The 15,648-nt window shown below is 63.1% G+C and overlaps 1 protein-coding gene across 1 annotated transcript in view; it reads left to right on the top strand.

The window, feature by feature from the left end:
* Window positions 1-15,648, top strand: part of KCNN3 (potassium calcium-activated channel subfamily N member 3) — a 121,991-nt gene that overhangs the window by 19,833 nt on the left and 86,510 nt on the right.

Below are 15,648 nucleotides of genomic sequence, written 5' to 3' on the forward strand. Positions count from 1 at the left end.
TGAGCACGTGGTGGGTGACGCGTGCCAGGAGAGAGGTTTGGACCAGGAACAGAGGGGCACAGACAGGAAGTCACGGAGGCCCAGGGAAGGTCACAGAGGGTGGCCCTGAGCCCCGTGGGGATACCAGACGCTGTGTGGCACCTGGGAAGAAGCCAGCACAGGGCGCGGGTCGGCGGCCTGGAGGGGGAGTGGGGGGCTTTCAGGCAGGTGGGGTGACTCCAGATGTCGGGTCCATTCGGCCCCACGCGGGGGGCAGTACTTGGTGGGGTGGAGCCGGCCTCCTGCCACCAGCCCTGCTCAGGGGGTCAGTCTGGGCAGGAGTGGGGTGTGACCCCCAGGGGCTCCTCTCCTGGGGTCATAGGGTCAGCAGGTGCACTGGGCTCCCCAGCCTGGCCAGGCCCCCCTGAGGGCCGGGGGTTTGCCTGCAGGAGGCCACACGTGTTCCTATATCTACACCTGCTCAGACCCAGGAGTGGGGGACCTGGGGTTCAGAGAGGGAAGTGATGTGCCCCGAGAAACACAGCCAGTGGAGAGGCCGACTGACCCCGGGCTTCTGGTCTGAGCCTTCCGGTCCCTCCCTCACTTACTGGCTCCCCAGCCTCCCTTCTCCTCCTCACCTGCCTCCCTGCCCTCCTCCTTCTCCTCACCTGCCTCCCTGCCCTCCTCCTCCTCACCTGCCTCCCTCCTCCTCCTCACCTGCCTCCCTGCCCTCCTCCTCCTTACCTGCCTCCCTCCTCCTCCTCACCTGCCTCCCTCCTCCTCCTCACCTGCCTCCCTGCCCTCCTCCTTCTCCTCACCTGCCTCCCTGCCCTCCTCCTCCTCACCTGCCTCCCTCCTCCTCCTCACCTGCCTCCCTGCCCTCCTCCTCCTTACCTGCCTCCCTCCTCCTCCTCACCTGCCTCCCTCCTCCTCCTCACCTGCCTCCCTGCCCTCCTCCTTCTCCTCACCTGCCTCCCTGCCCTCCTCCTTCTCCTCACCTGTCTCCCTGCCCTCCTCCTCCTCACCTGCCTCCCTGCCCTCCTTCTTCTCCTCACCTGCCTCCCTGCCCTCCTCCTCCTCACCTGCCTGGGACTCACCCACACACGTACTTTTCAGTGTTTCCCTCCCACATCCCCCTGCTCTCAGGCCAGGCTTTGTTCTGGAGAGAACTGAAGTGGGCTGCCCCACACCCCCAGGGCCGCCCGCAGGGTCCTGGTCCTGGGGAAGCCTGGATGGGTGGGAGGGGTGGGGGCGGAGGCGGGACAGTGCCTGCAGAAATTTGGAGTTTGGGGGGCCCCGCGCTGGAGTCACAGACGTGCGCACTGGATCCCGACTCCATCAGTACCGGCTGTGTGACCTGAGACTTAACTTCCCTGAGTATCAGTTTCCTTGTTCAGCGGGGGTAACAGTCACACCCCCCTCGGTGGGTCCCAGACGGCTACATTTTGGAATCAGCCGGATCTTTCCGGTGCTGACGCTTCCAGCTCCTTCCAGCTCCTGCCCTGTTTATGGGTCGGGGTGCAACCCCGGGTGTCAGGGTTTTTAGAAGCCCGGCCCCCGACACGAACGTCAGCTGCCGGCGCAGGTGTGCGGGGTTGAGGGCGGTAACGCGGGCCCCGGGGAGGACCCAGCCAGGGGAGGGGATTATTTTTTCATTCTTCCCCCTGCCTCTCATTCTGCTTGGCGTGGGGTCTGGAGGGAGAGGAAGCGTTTGCCCCGAGGGCTGACCCTGAGGTGTCTGTCCAGGGCCGCCGTTACTAGACGGGTCCCTCCAGGGTGACTTAGCCCGGTGTCCCCGTGAGTCTCCTCCTGGTGGCTTTGGGGATGGGACGCTGGTCCCCACAAGGCCTGCGGCGTACCTGGTCTGGCACCGGGCAGGGCGTCAGGGGGACACAGTGGGGGCGGGGCTCGGGCGGTGTGAGGCTCCGCGGGCCCGAGGGAGCGCGGACCCTCAGCCGTCCCTCAGCGCCGGGACGTTGTGTCCGCTGCTTCGGGAGCAAGAGGGGCCTGCAGCCAGCCCGGGCTCTCGTCCCTCAGACAGCTCCTCGCTCAGCTTCCCTCGGGTGACAAACACTGGGTTTAGCTCTGGGGCCCCTGAGGGGGCAGTCGGGGTTCCCTGCCTCGGGCGGCTCCTCCGTGATGTCACCCACCACGTCCCCGCCTTCTCGCCTGGCCACAAACCCTACTTGGCAAACGCCTTTGATCTGTTTCTTTTTACCCCCCCCCCCCCGCCCCCACAACAGCGGGGCTTTTAATAGCAAGGCCTTTTGGGTCTCTAACCAATCGGTCACCAAATCCTATCCAAAGTGCACTCAGTATGGACGCTTTCATAAAATACACCACCTTTAAGCCAGTGTAAACCCGTGGAATTTGCACACTTCTTTCGCAGCATCTCTCCAAACTTTACGATATTGAAATCGCCACCCGGTGACCTTTTGGGAAATACTAGATAAATTACAAGAGACCAAGAGGCCGACCAAACAGGGAAACACAGTCTCCAGTGCCGTTCCCTCCGACCGGCAGGCTGACTCCCGGGGCGCCTCCCGCAGGAGCAGCCGGCGGTCTGAGGGGCAGGTCTGGACGTGGCCGTCCGCACGGCGTGCTGTCTGCTCTCCGCCACCCAAACACTCCCGCTGGCGGCCGGGACCGCGGAGGAAAGGCTCAGATGCGCGACTGTGGGTCTGCCCCAGGCACTTTGCCAGGTGACAGCGGAGCCTGGCTGAGCACAGTGACCCTCCCGCGGAGCCGTGGGGTCTGGGCCAGCCCGTGGCCGCCCGCGCGTGGGCCACCCTCTTTGTGCGCAGGCCGGGTGCTGGGCACCGTCCTCCCTCCCAGTGGGTGGTGGCGGGGACGCACAGCAGGTGTAACGCCCGGTTCCTACCTCGCGTAGGGACACGGGACGTGGAAGGGAAAAGGTGTGCAATCACAGCTGAGGGCCCCCAAGGGGTCTCCTTTCGGTCGTGGGGGCCCGCTCCTGTTCCGGCGCCGGCTCCCGGAGCCTGGGAACAGGGTGGGCAGGTGCGCACGTCACCACCCGGCCTCCGGAGGGCGCCGATCGCGGTTCCCTCTGTGGCAGTAGCCGCGTGCTGGCGGGCTCATCTCGGGGACAAGTGGACTCGGCAGCCAGCGCACCTGCTCGGCCACCACCCTCTGTGACCTGCGCCTGTCCCAGCCGAGGGGCCCCTGGGCCTTGCTGCCGTTTTCCCCGCGGGGGTACCACCTTGCTGGCCCCTTGGCTGTGGCCGGAGACCCCGCCGCGGTCACGCACACGGCGGGGGAGGGGGACTGAGAGTGCTCCTGTCTGTCCTCTCTCGGGCTGCCCGGGCGCTCGCTCGCTTCTTAATTGGAAAATTAATTCCATGAACATTAATGGAGTTTTTCTCACACACCGGGCGCTGTGCTAAGTGCTGGAGGCCGGGGTGAAACCGAAAGATGAGAAGAGTTCTGGTTCCTGCACTCGAAGAGCTCACGGCCCGCTCCGCGGTCGTTAATGTGCTCAGATGGGCTCCCCGGGAGGAGGCGGACAAGAGGAGGCCTCTCGGGAGGGTCGGGCGGCGGGGGCAGCGAGCCCGCAGCTGGGTCTTGAAGGCCGGGAGGGGAAGGTCCGTGGCCCGAGCGAGGTGAGCAGGGGTCACGTCATGCAGGTGCCGTGCTCAGGGGATCCAGCTTTCTCCCGGAGGCCCCGGGGAGCCACGGAGGGATTTGGGCCGAGGGGCGGCACGTGAGTGTTTGCTATGAACGACGTGGAGCGTGTGTGGTTCACAGAAGGAGCGCAGGGGTCTCTGGAGCTGGATTCCAGATCTAGACCCGGCAGCTCGGGGACCTTGGCCAAGTCCTGGCTCGTAAGACCGGCCAGCTCCAGCGAGGACATTCTCCAGAGCCGTGACCCTTTGTTCCGTACGTGTCCGTCCACCTCTGGCCACCTGGCCCGTGTCTCCCGGCTGTCCCACACACTCCCAGCTGGTGGCAGCTGGACGCAGCCGGGTGACTTCCCCCAACCCCGTGGCTCACGTCACCTGGCCCCTTACGGTTCCGCAGGGACGCTCCCCACACTCACAGCCCAGGGCCCGGCTGGGCTCTGCAGGGAGACATTTGGTTCCCCTGGGCCCCCCGGCCCCCGGCCCCAGTGACACAACAGTGGACTGGGAGGGGCCGCCCGGAAGCTAGGGACACCTCGGAGTGACCTCGGTGCCTCTGGAGAGCCATCCTGCTCCTCCACGCCGACCTGGTTAAGGCTTGTCACCGTCGGCACTGGGTGCCGGGCCCCAGCCTCCGGTCCTCCTGCCCGGCCCCGAGCACCGTGCGGGGAGGACGGCTGTGGGGGAGGACGGGCTCTCCTCCACGAGCATCATCCCTCTGCTGTTTGTTAGCCTTGGCACTGGCCCCACAGCTTCCCCAGGGCAAGGAGCCGGGTGGGGGCTGCTTGGGGTCTCTGCTCACAGGTTATGCTTAGCGGCTGAGAGGATGGGTTCAGAACAAGTGAGTATCTGTTTAGTCAGTGAGATGAGGAAAGTAAAGGTGGCTCGGGACACCCACCCCCACCCCACCCTCCTGTCCCTGGACCCCCACCCCACCCGCTGACCCAGGACCCCCCCAACCCCTGTCCCTGGACCCCCACCCCACCCCCTGACCCAGGACCCCCCCACCCCGCCTGCTGCCCCAGGACCCTCCAACCCCCATCCCTGGACCCCCCACCCCACCCCTCTGCCCCAGGACCCCCTACCCCCTGTCCCTGGACCCCCACCCCACCCCTCTGCCCCAGGACCCCCTACCCCCTGTCCCTGGACCCCCACCCCACCCGCTGACCCAGGATGCCCCCACCCCGCCTGCTGCCCCAGGACCCTCCAACCCCCATCCCTGGACCCCCCACCCCACCCCTCTGCCCCAGGACCCCCTACCCCCTGTCCCTGGACCCCCACCCCACCCCTCTGCCCCAGGACCCCCTACCCCCTGTCCCTGGACCCCCACCCCACCCCTCTGCCCCAGGAGCCCCCACTCCACCCTGTTCCCACCGCACCCCAGCCCCACCATAAGTGCACTTTACCACCTGGATGCTCAGACCTGTGATGGGGTAGTTCAGCTTGATTCTGCCTCCTTGGGAATTTGGTATGATATTTCATTCATTCACTCACTCATTCATTCATTCATTCACTCACCAAGTACTTGAGTACCTACTCCTACGTGCCAGGCCCTGTGTGAGGTAATGGGACAGAGAGACAAATGGGACGCAGACCCTGCACAGAAGAGTCTAGGGTCTGGGGTGACCGCCCATGGGAGCCCCGGGGCTGTGGAGCCTGGGGAGCTTATTCAGACCAGGAACCCTGAGCTGACGATCGTCACCTCTGTTCTTGGGACACAGGGAAATGGACACAGCGCAGGGGGGAGGCCACGTGGGTACGGAGAGCAAGGCGGGGCGGGGGAGGGGCACGTGGCAGGGAGGAGGCGGCAAGCGCTCCAAGACTGCCCCACTCAGCACCCCAGACCCCGCTGTGGCTCATAGCCGTGGCCACCCAGAACCCACAGAAGGACAGGCCCACGTGGTGGCTCAGCCCCGCCCTGGCAAGTCGGCCATAGACCGCTCACTTCCTGCTTGGTGCCTCAGTTTCCCATCTGTAAAATGAGGCCCCTGGAGGGGGATCTTGGCGATCAGCTCGGGACTAACATCCTGGGCCCGGCGCAGGGCGCGGTAGACACGGGGCAGGGGGTCCTCGAGCGGACGGCACCGTGTCCCCGTCCCCATGTGAGCGACACCTCGAAGGGGCTGTGGGAGGCCTGCCGTCTCCTCGCTCTCCCAGTCCAACGCCGGAGGCAGGGGTCTGGCCTCTACGTTTGCCTGTTTCTCTGGTGTGGACATATTCTTCTCCGAGTTTCTGGTTTTGCTTTTTCTTTCTGTCAGTGAGAGATGCTCAAGGTACAGGATGAGTCTGCGCGGCAGACGTGACTGCTCCCGGGCAGACCTGCCTCCAAGCGCCCGCACACGCTGTTCTGCCTGCCTGGTGGCCGGCTGCCCGCCCGCTGAAGCCCGGGGGTCGCGTTCCCAAGGGTCCCACGCAGGTCACACTCACGGGCTTGTACAGAAAACAACGTTGGGAGATTTGGGGCCCCCGCCTGTGTGACCTCGGGGAATTGTGCAAATATCCCAAGCCTCAGTTTTCCCATCTCTGAGATGGGAGTGGCTCTCCCTGCCTCCCCGAAATCAAATAGGAAACCTGGCCAAAAAATGCTTTGTAAGCAGGAGAACCCTAAGCAGATACCCAGGACGCAAGTACTCGGTAGCAGATGCATTCTGATACTCGGTCCTCTCCAGAGTTACAGCCTCCTGGGTGCTGAGAAATTCAAGTCACCGAGGGCTCAGGCAGGTGTGAGACTGTCCGTAACAGATGGGGTCACCCGAAAGGGAGGCCGGGTAATCGAGGTTAACGCAGGTGCCGTGACACTGCCTCGCTGAAAACTGTGTCCGCTGATGATGCCGTGATCCAGACACGAGGCCTGTGCGGAGCCTGAGCAGGGGCCCTGGCCGAGGTCTGCGAATCCCAGCCCCCCCCTCTGTGTGGTGGGTGTGGAGGCTGGGAGGCGTGGGCCGGAGGGGCAGGGCCGGCCCCCAAGTCTCTCAGACCCTGTGGCGGCGGATCGCACGATTCACTGTCTACACAGGGAAACTTTGGTATCACGTTAATTGTTACTGTTCCTGTTGATGGCGGCGGGTGACGGGCGCACACCGGCCCCCGGCCCCGGGGTGCACGCTCACCCCTTGCGCAGACCGTAAACGCCAGGGCCCGGGAGCAGAGTGTTTCCACGTGCACTCTCTGGTCTTCTCACGGGAAGTCTGGAAGGAAGAGAGGACTCTTCCTCTGCCTGGTGGGTGTTAAGGACAGTGACGGAACCGTACGGACGGCGTGGCCTGGCTTCCCGGGGGCCGGCCCCACGCGGAGGCGTCCGCTGGCTGGAGTCGGGGGCTCCGTGCCTGCGGAGACAATGAGCCGGCAGCCGTGGCTTCAGGTGAGTGGCGGCCAAGGGGCCGCGGCCACGGGCAGCACGGAATCAGAAGGCTCTCCGCTTACCTCGTGATCTCAGCAAACTGCAATCACCCCGAGCCTCCTGTGTCCTCGTTTGTCAAGTGGGGACCACGGTTGTGCTGAGGCTCGAGTGACGCCTGTGTGACAACGGTAGCCTCAGGCCTGACGCGTACATCCTTGTAGAGTTTGAATCTGGGGTCAGTCCCTGGAAGAGCGCCCTGCGGGGACCGCGGGGTCCCCCCGCAGCAGCTCTGATGCGAACCCGCTGGGGCGGGTGAGCGCCTGCCTGAGGTCCGGGCTGCAAGTCCCTGCAGGAAGGAAGCGGATGCGATAAGTACCTAGAGGGGCGGAGACCCCCGGCTCCCCGAGGTGTGGCAGGCCGTCCGGGCGGCGGGACCCTGGCTCTGCACACACGGGCGGGAGGCTCTGGGCTGAGGGTTCCTCCGACCACGTTGGTGCCAGAGAGAGGGGGCAGGAGGACGCGGGAAAGTCGGTGGGTGCCGCCTCCGTCCGCGCCGGCCTGCACACGCAATCGCTGGGACCCACGCGGCCCAGCCGGTCCCTGCACGGCCATCCCTCCACGTCCGTGCGGCGTCCCGCGCGCAGGAAGAAGAACCCAGAAGAGGGGTCTCTATGTTGGGGACTAGAGCTTGTTTTAGTCCCCTCGGCCACCGTATGGTGCAGAACTTTACTTATTTTCCAGAAGTTATTTCTCTGATTCGCCCCGAAACAGCCTCGGCAGGAACACCTGCTCCCCAGACGGGGTCGGTCCCCGCGGACGGATGGCAGTGAGTCACACAGGGTCCTGCCCGACAGGCGGGTGGGGCAAACACTGGCCCAGCTTCTGGAGACTTAGGGCCAGGTTAGCGCTTTCTGCTACGGCTGTGTGGCCTTGGGCGGGACAGAGTCCCTCTCTGGGCCTCACTTTCCTGGCCTGGAGTGGGGTGGGGGGCAGCTCGCCTAGAAGGCCCCTCCAGCTGAGTCCCAGCATCTGGCCGAGGACCTGCTGCCTTCGTGCCCCGGGGGGGACGTGGCCGTGGAGGTGCCCTCAGCGTCCTGCTCCCGGCTGCCTGGGTGCTCAGGGGGCACACGGACAGGCTCTTCCTTAGCTGGGAGGCTCCAGAACGGCCTTCAGGCAGCCCGCGGAGCCTGCGGGCGGTTGTTTTTTCTCACCATATGGGATTCCTGGGCGTCTTAAAATTTTCATTCGGCCCAGACATTGCTAGGCTCGGGATGGTTCTGCCCCGTGTGGGGGCGGAGATGGTTCGCCTCCGGGCACCAAGCTGGCAGTGGGGTTCCCGGATGGGGCTGGAAGGGGATGGGGGCCTCTGGTGTAGGCAGAGGCAAGATCGCAGGGCAGAGGAGGGGCGAGATGGCAGGGAGGTGAGGCTGAGGTGAGGGGCACAGGCGGGTCCGTAGGCCTCACTTGGCATTTTTGAAACCAAAGCCCGCTCCCGTGCCTGCCGGGAGACGCGGCCCGTCCAGCGGAGGTGAACTGACTGGTTCACTGCAACTGGCTGCCAGAGCCGCTGTGGAGGGGCCGCGAGTCTGGCCCGCTACCTGGGTGGACGGGAGGCGACAGGCCCGGCCCGGGCACGCTCGGTTCGAGCTGGGAGCCCAGCACGCACGCAGCTTCCTGCAGGGCAAGGTGCTTGCTTGCTGTTTTATTGGTTTGGGGCCAGACAGGTTTTAATAAGAGCAAATAAAACGACTTCAAAGCCAGCCACACAGAATGCACAGTTATTTGTTTCACACATTCTGCAACACGTAAGAAGAGAGGGCCTCCTGCTGGCCAGAAGAAACACGGGGACCACGGCCTTGGTGGGGGCGCCGTGGCCGTCTGCAGGGGAAGCCCTCGCGGTGACAGGGACGGGAGACAGAGTGGGGCTCTGCCGCACGCCGGCGCGGAAGGGTCAGGTGGCTGTCTGTAACTCAGGGCCCGGGGCTGCCGGGACCAACCGGGCACATGTGCCCCTCCCGACAGGCCTTCCCAAGACGCCCCTGGTGGCGGATGAGCACCTGTCAACGCGGGAGGAGGCTGTCACGGCCCGGAGCGCTCGCCTCCTCACGGGCAGCAGGGAAGGAAGGGTAACGAGGGGCAGTGTTTATGGGAGAAGGAGGCAGAGCCGCCGGGTGAGAAAGCGGGAGGTGGTGTCCAGGATGGGGTGGCCCGGGAGGCCCCAGCACCCAGGTTCTGAGCTCAACACAGGCTGGTGTTTGATGGGGGCTGAGCCGGCCTCTTGGGCCTCTGTGTCCTCACACAGAGCAAAGTGTGGCGACTAGCTGATCTCCCAGGATGCCTCCAGGCGCGGCGTTCTGTGTTGCAAGTGTGTGTCTAGGGGAGGGTGTTGAGAGTGAGGACTTTTGGCACGGGCGTCTGCGACGCCACCGTCAGAGCAAGGCTTCACCCAAGGACAGCACTCCAGAAGGCCGAATCCAGGTCTCTGAAACAATCGGAGCCTTCCAAAGTAGAGATGGGCGGCCTGATAGGGAGTGAGTTCCCTGTCCCTGGAGGTAGTCAAGCCGACTGAATGACCACGTGCTGGGACTCTTACAGAGAGGCCTGGGCTATTTAACTAGATGGCTTTTAAGTTTCCTTTTCACTCTTAGGTTCTGGGCCTCCACTACTTATGTGTGCAGGTGCCCACTTGGCAGTGTCTCCTGCAGGCTGTGATGGTGGCCCCGGCTTTCCGGAATGTTCTTGTGCGCCTGGCGCAGCAGCTCTCATCCCTGGCTGCACATCAGAATCACCAAAATATTCAAAATTTAACATGTCAGTGTCCAGGCCTCACCAGCAGACACTCTGATTTAATTGTTCTGGAGTGAGTCCAGGGCCCCTCGGGCCTAGATGGGTAGGGACTGTGGTGCCTGGCGGGTGAGCTTTCCCCCACCCCCTACTGCCTGATGGGGGGTGGGGGACAGAAGCCCCGGGTTTCACTCTGCCTTGCTGGAGGGCTCCAGTCTGAGCCGTCTGGGCCCCTCCACACCCAGCCCCCCAGCAAACATCGGTGAGGTGCCGACTGTGTGTCTGGATGAGTCGGGCCGTCCTCGGAGCGGTTGGAAAGACCCCGTCGTGCGCGTTTCCACCGGCCATGTGGCAAGCACGTAATATAAAATTTGATTGAATTGCACGGAATCTTTGCCAATGTTGTAAGTGGGGCAGGGAAATAAATTCCAGACAAGCGGGCGGGAGAGAATTCATGATATGCCAGTTCCCCTGTGCTCAGACCTTGTAAAGGAAAGTATCTCCTTAATTGGAATTATGTTTGTGGCCTTGGGGGGTGACCCGTCTGACTTGATATTTTGGTGCCATAGTCTCCCAAGTGACCTTTTTCCCTTCCTTGGGGCGTCAGGCAGCGGGAGAGCCAGGGCCCGGGGTGGGTCATTTCCTCCTAATTGGTGTCTTGGCCGTCACGCCGGCTTCGCTGAGCATCACGCGGCCCCCTCCGCTCAGCCCCGAGTGTCCTTGTTGTCAACCGCGTGGTGTCCCTTACACGCCAGGTTCTATCCCCTTCTGGGAATGACATCCCCTTCTGGGAATGACAAGGCTGAGGCCACGGAGAAACGCTCCAGGCCAACTTGACTCGGTGGGTTTTATTCGCGGACGGCTGGCTTCCCTCACTGGCCACGTCCCCGCCTGCCCGCCCCACACCAGGTGGGGCCCGGCTGCACTTGCTGGGCTGGTGCAGACCCCCCGCCTGACCTGAGGCTGCTGGGGTCTGTTGTGCCAGAAGGTGACCGAGGCTCAGCGGTGACGTGGCTGGGGCCCCATCAGGGCAGGTGACACGGGGCTAACCCCCGCGGGAAGGCCTGGAAGGCGCCTTCTCATCCCTGCCGTCCTCCAGTCCCAGCGCTCCCCGGGGGGAGCCAGCACAGACCTTTGGTTCCTGCTTCCCACGCTGGAATCCAGCCTCCTCCTCCTCCTCCTCGGTCAGGGCTGCTGGGCAAGCGTCCCGGGCTCCAGGGGGTCGCTCGGAGTCGCCCCAGCACCTGGCGGTGCAGCACACAGTCAGCGTCAGCCGCCGCCCTCCCCTGCGCCCTGCTTCCTGTGTCCGGAAAGTCAGGGTGCAAGTGTCTCCTGCCTGACGCACCTCGCCACGTGCCCCTTTCCTTTGAATATGCCACGTTCGGCTGACACTTGTTGGCCTGCCGCGTGCCCGACCACACCCTCCACGCGCAGAGGTGGACAGATCGGAAACTCCGCCTCCCCCCCCCCCCCCCCCCCCCCAGGCTGGGGCATCCACCTTGACGGTCGAGCCAGCGCACATCGGTGGGCAAACTGGGCTTCCCAGCGGAGGTGCGGCTGACCTGGCGACACGGGCGGTTCTGGGGCCCAGGAGGGCTGGGGGCCTGCTCGGTGCAGGGATCACCCCGCATGGCATCTGGGTCGTGAACCGAGCAACACCCCAAGATTGAGGACGGGCGAGGAGCCGTCTTCCCGCCCAGCCCCTGTCAACTGGCCCACAGCATCCCTGCGGCATCTGGGTCCGAGAGGAGGGTGACCTGTGTGGCCTCGGCTCTGTGCTCCCGGGGAATATGTCTCACGCACCCGAGCCGCGGTGGGGGACCCGGAACAGGGAAGCGAGGGAGGCCGCAGGGGCTGAGCCCCCCATCCGGCCCCGGGGTCTGGTCAGACACGCCTCAGCCACCCCAGGACTCCCGGCGCAGGGCCGGCCCGGGGCCTGTGTCCTCGGCGAGTCGCATCTCCGGGGAGAAGGTGCCGCGGGCACTCCTCGCCCCACGTTCAGGACATCGGCTCAGGGTCACGCCCCTGGTCACGCCCCTCGTTCAGGGCGTGGGCTCAGGGTCACGTCCCCTGGTCACGCCCCACGTTCAGGACGTCGGCTCACGCTCACGTCCCCTGGTCACGCCCCACGTTCAGGGAGTGGGCTCAGGGTCACGCCCCGGTCGCTAGAGGGGCCGCCTGTAGGTGTTTGTCCCGCCCCCCCGGCTTCTGCCCGTTTCTGACCGTCCCAGCCCAGCGTCTCCAGGCCCGGCTCACCTGCCCCTTCCTCGGCCGGGTGGGATCCAGGCTCAGCAGGCGGGGGCGGCGGGCTGAGTACCCTGCACGGGGCCCGGCCGCGGCCAGGTGCTCAGCACGTGTGCCCAGTGTGACCGGAGGGCACGCATGTTCGGCCCTTTCTGAGCTGCCGGTGCCGGGGGCGCGTCCGGCTTCCGTTGGCGAAGAAGGAGTCTGTCCCCGTGGCTCCTCTCGCTTCGCCCCATGCGTGCGGGTGCAGGTGAGACCCGGCCTGCAGAGGAGGAGGCCAGAGAGCTTACGCGACAGGTCCAGTGTCCCACGGCCGGGGGACGGCAGAGCCGGGACTTGAATTCTGGTCTTTCGAACTTTCGGAGGCTCGTGAGGACCTTCTCTGTCCGCGGCCTTGTTCTGTCGTGAAGACGGCGCGGGCGACGTTACTGCTGACCGCTGCTCACCATCCGGTCAGGTACAGAGGTGGGAAAAGGGACGAGGGCAGACGTGCTGGGGGTGCCCCGTGACCCGCGTGCTCGGCCGAAGGCCGTCAGGCCCAAAGTGAATCACAACATGGGGGCTCCAGCCGGCGACACAAGCCATCAGCGGACCACATACGTATGAGGGCGCACACGCTGGCACACGCGCTCGCACACTCTGCGCACGCACGGCCGCACGCGCACACCCATGCGCGCGCACACACACACACACACACACACACACACACACACTTTGGGGCCGTCAGCTTGCTTGGGGAGGTGCCCGCACACCCTTGTCCTGGTTAGGCTGATATTTGTGCCCCGGGACTCTGTTTTTCTGTCATTTTCAAGTGTCCCAAATGATCAAGGACATTTAGAACTTCAGCGTCTCTGGGAAGATGTGCCGTAATCGTGACGATTCTGGCAGGCGACGAGGCGGCTCGGAAGCCGGGGAACACAGGCCCCCACGCTCCACCCAGCCTTGGGGCAGGCGGTCGGGCAGCCCCGAGGGTCCTCACGGCAGAGACTGGAGGCCAGCAGGGCCCGACTGCGGGGCAGACAGGGTACCGGGGCCCGGCAGGACTCGGAGTCTGGAGGAATCCTGGCTTCTTGAAGCCTGCTCACCCGGTGAGCTGACTTCTCCGAGCCTCAGTTTCCTCCGCCACAAAAGCGGGTTGATGATACTGCCGAGGGTACCGCTGTAGCACAGGCGAGTGTCGTAACGAGGGGTCGCAGGTCTGGGAAGGGCTGGCTGGTGGTTGGGGGTGGCTTGCGGGCGTTTGGCACACGTTCCCACTCTGCCACAAGTCCCTCTGTCGCCCCTGATGGCGGTGGCTGGCCTGTGCAAGGATGGCTGGAGCTAACTCACGTGGTGGGGCAAAGAATAGAAACATCTGGAATCCTGGGGGGCTCAGGTCATGACTCATGGTTCCTGGGTTCGAGCCCCGCGTCGGGCTCCGTGCTGACAGCTCAGAGCCTGGAGCCTGTTTCGGATGCTGTGTCTCCCTCTGTCTCTGCCCCTCCCCTGCTCTGTCTCTGTGTCTCTGTCTCTCTCTGTCTCTGTCTCTCTCTGTCAAGAATAAATAAATAAACATTAAAAAAGAAAGAATAGGGGCGCCTGGGTGGCTCAGTCGGTTGAGCGTCTGACTTCGGCTCAGGTCATGATCTCACAGTTCGTGAGTTCGAGCCCCGCGTCGGGCTCTGTGCTGACAGCTCAGAGCCTGGAGCCTGCTTCGGATGCTGTGTCTCCCTCTCTCTCGGCCCCTCCCCTGCTCATGCTTTGTGTCTCTCTGTCTCAAAGATAAATAAAAACATTAAAAAAAATTATTAAAAAAGAAAGAATAATCTGGTGTGTAGATAAAATCTGGGTTAGTTGTGTGACCTTGGAAAAGTCTCTCTTATTCTCTGTTTTTTGTTTTTTGGTTTTTTTTTTAATCAGTAAATGGAGACATTGTGGAATTGTCTGTAGGGTGAGGATGTGAGGTAATTTGTGTAGAAGCCTAGTCTGGGACCTGGCACACAGTCGGTACTCAGTAAGTGTCAGGGAAAAGTAAAAGTTCTGTTTAGTAATTTCAAGAAGCACTTATTAAGCACCTGTTGTGGTCAGAGGTCGGAGGTCACACAGCATGGACACAGTGTCCCTGGTTCTCAGGCTCTCCCCGAGCTTGTGAGCCTCATGCCGTGGTTGTGTACTCTGATGCTTTATATAGCGTGGTCCTGCATTTGCGGTCTTTTTCACATTAAAAAAGTAAAACATTTAAAAATAATTGGAAATACCGTATATGCAGCTTTGTGGTCTGAGTTTTTCACTTGATGTTGTACCATGAGCTTTTCCTCTTCAAACGTTCTCTGCAGAAGTGGTTTTCGGTGGCTGCCTAGTGGTCTATCACTGGCTATTCCCAAATGTATTTAACCACTCTGATAGTGTTGGGCATTTAGGAATAAATGGCTTAAAAATGGCTCATCTGTTGGGATTTAGTCCCTAAGAATTCTGTGTATGAAGGGTCACTACTGTGTCGTTGAACAGCTCTGAGTTTCAGAGTCGCCCAGCTGATGGGCCCCCCACCCCCCGTGGCCTGTCAGTCCCTGTGGCCCCTCAGCAGGGAGGCGAGTACCCCCACGTGCCGTCCGGCCGCCACCTCGCTGGCTGCCGTCGCCGGAAGAACCGTATTAATCTCAGGCTTCGCTGGATGGAGTTCAGGCAGCCAAGAAAAGATGACAATTCAACATTTGACAAGTAGGAAACATATCTAGTCCAGCCATTCTGATGTATTTTCCGGCTGGTAAACATGTCGACGGTTTCCTTTTTGTGGACGCGTGATAGAGAATGCGAGGAAATCTGCAGAGTCGCGAGGGTCCCGCTGCTCCGGGGCTGGGTGAACCCAAGGGGCGGGGGCGGGGGGGAGTCGCCTCTTATGTGAAGGTTCTGAGTTTGAGAGCGAAAGGAAGAGGCTCGAAGGAGGAGACCCCTCCCTCCACCTCTTCCTCTAGACGTGATGCAAATAGACTTGGATTCTGATTTTAGTGATTTCTGCCAAAAGAAATAAATTAGAGGGTGAAATGTGCTGCTGACCGCAAACCCTTCCCAGCCAAGGCCCGATGTTCCCCAGATGCCCTCAGACCCCTTGGAGGGAGAAGCGAGGGTCATTTCTGAGTCGAGAGCGCTGTGCGCTGTCCCCGCCGGCCCCCGTAGGCTGGTTTGTCTTCTAACGCAGTCTGAGTTCAGTGCCCGCTCCCTTCAGCCCTCCGGAGGCCCGGCCCGTGGGCTTGGCCGGCGTCTCAGGCACCGGGTCGCAGTTTCGAAGGTAGGACCCTTCCTGAGGGCTGTCCCTGTGCCCCGCGTGCTCCGTGCCCTCCCTGCAGCCGTGGACGCGTGTGTGGGCCCGTGAGTGCGGGCTGCTCTTGGGTACGCCGTGGAGCGTGGAGGCTCAGTGACCGAGCGGGGGACTTCCCGCAGCGGGCGCACGGACCCGCCCGGCGTCCGCCACTGGAGCTTGTGCGTAAGCCGCGTGGGAAGGCCTGGCGTGCAGGGCACTCCCCGGACACCCTGCGGCCCTGGCGCGGTGTCACTCGTGCAGCGGGCGCTCAAGAAATGAGACGTGGTGGAAACCGTCACGAATGAATGCATGAACTATTTCGTGAGTCCTCCCTTGAGTCTCCAGCGCCAGCTTGTGCCTGGCACAAAGTGGGCCCCCATAGTTGT

Source organism: Panthera leo, chromosome F3 (genome assembly GCF_018350215.1).
Source record: "Panthera leo isolate Ple1 chromosome F3, P.leo_Ple1_pat1.1, whole genome shotgun sequence".
NCBI classification, from domain to species: Eukaryota; Metazoa; Chordata; class Mammalia; order Carnivora; family Felidae; genus Panthera; species Panthera leo.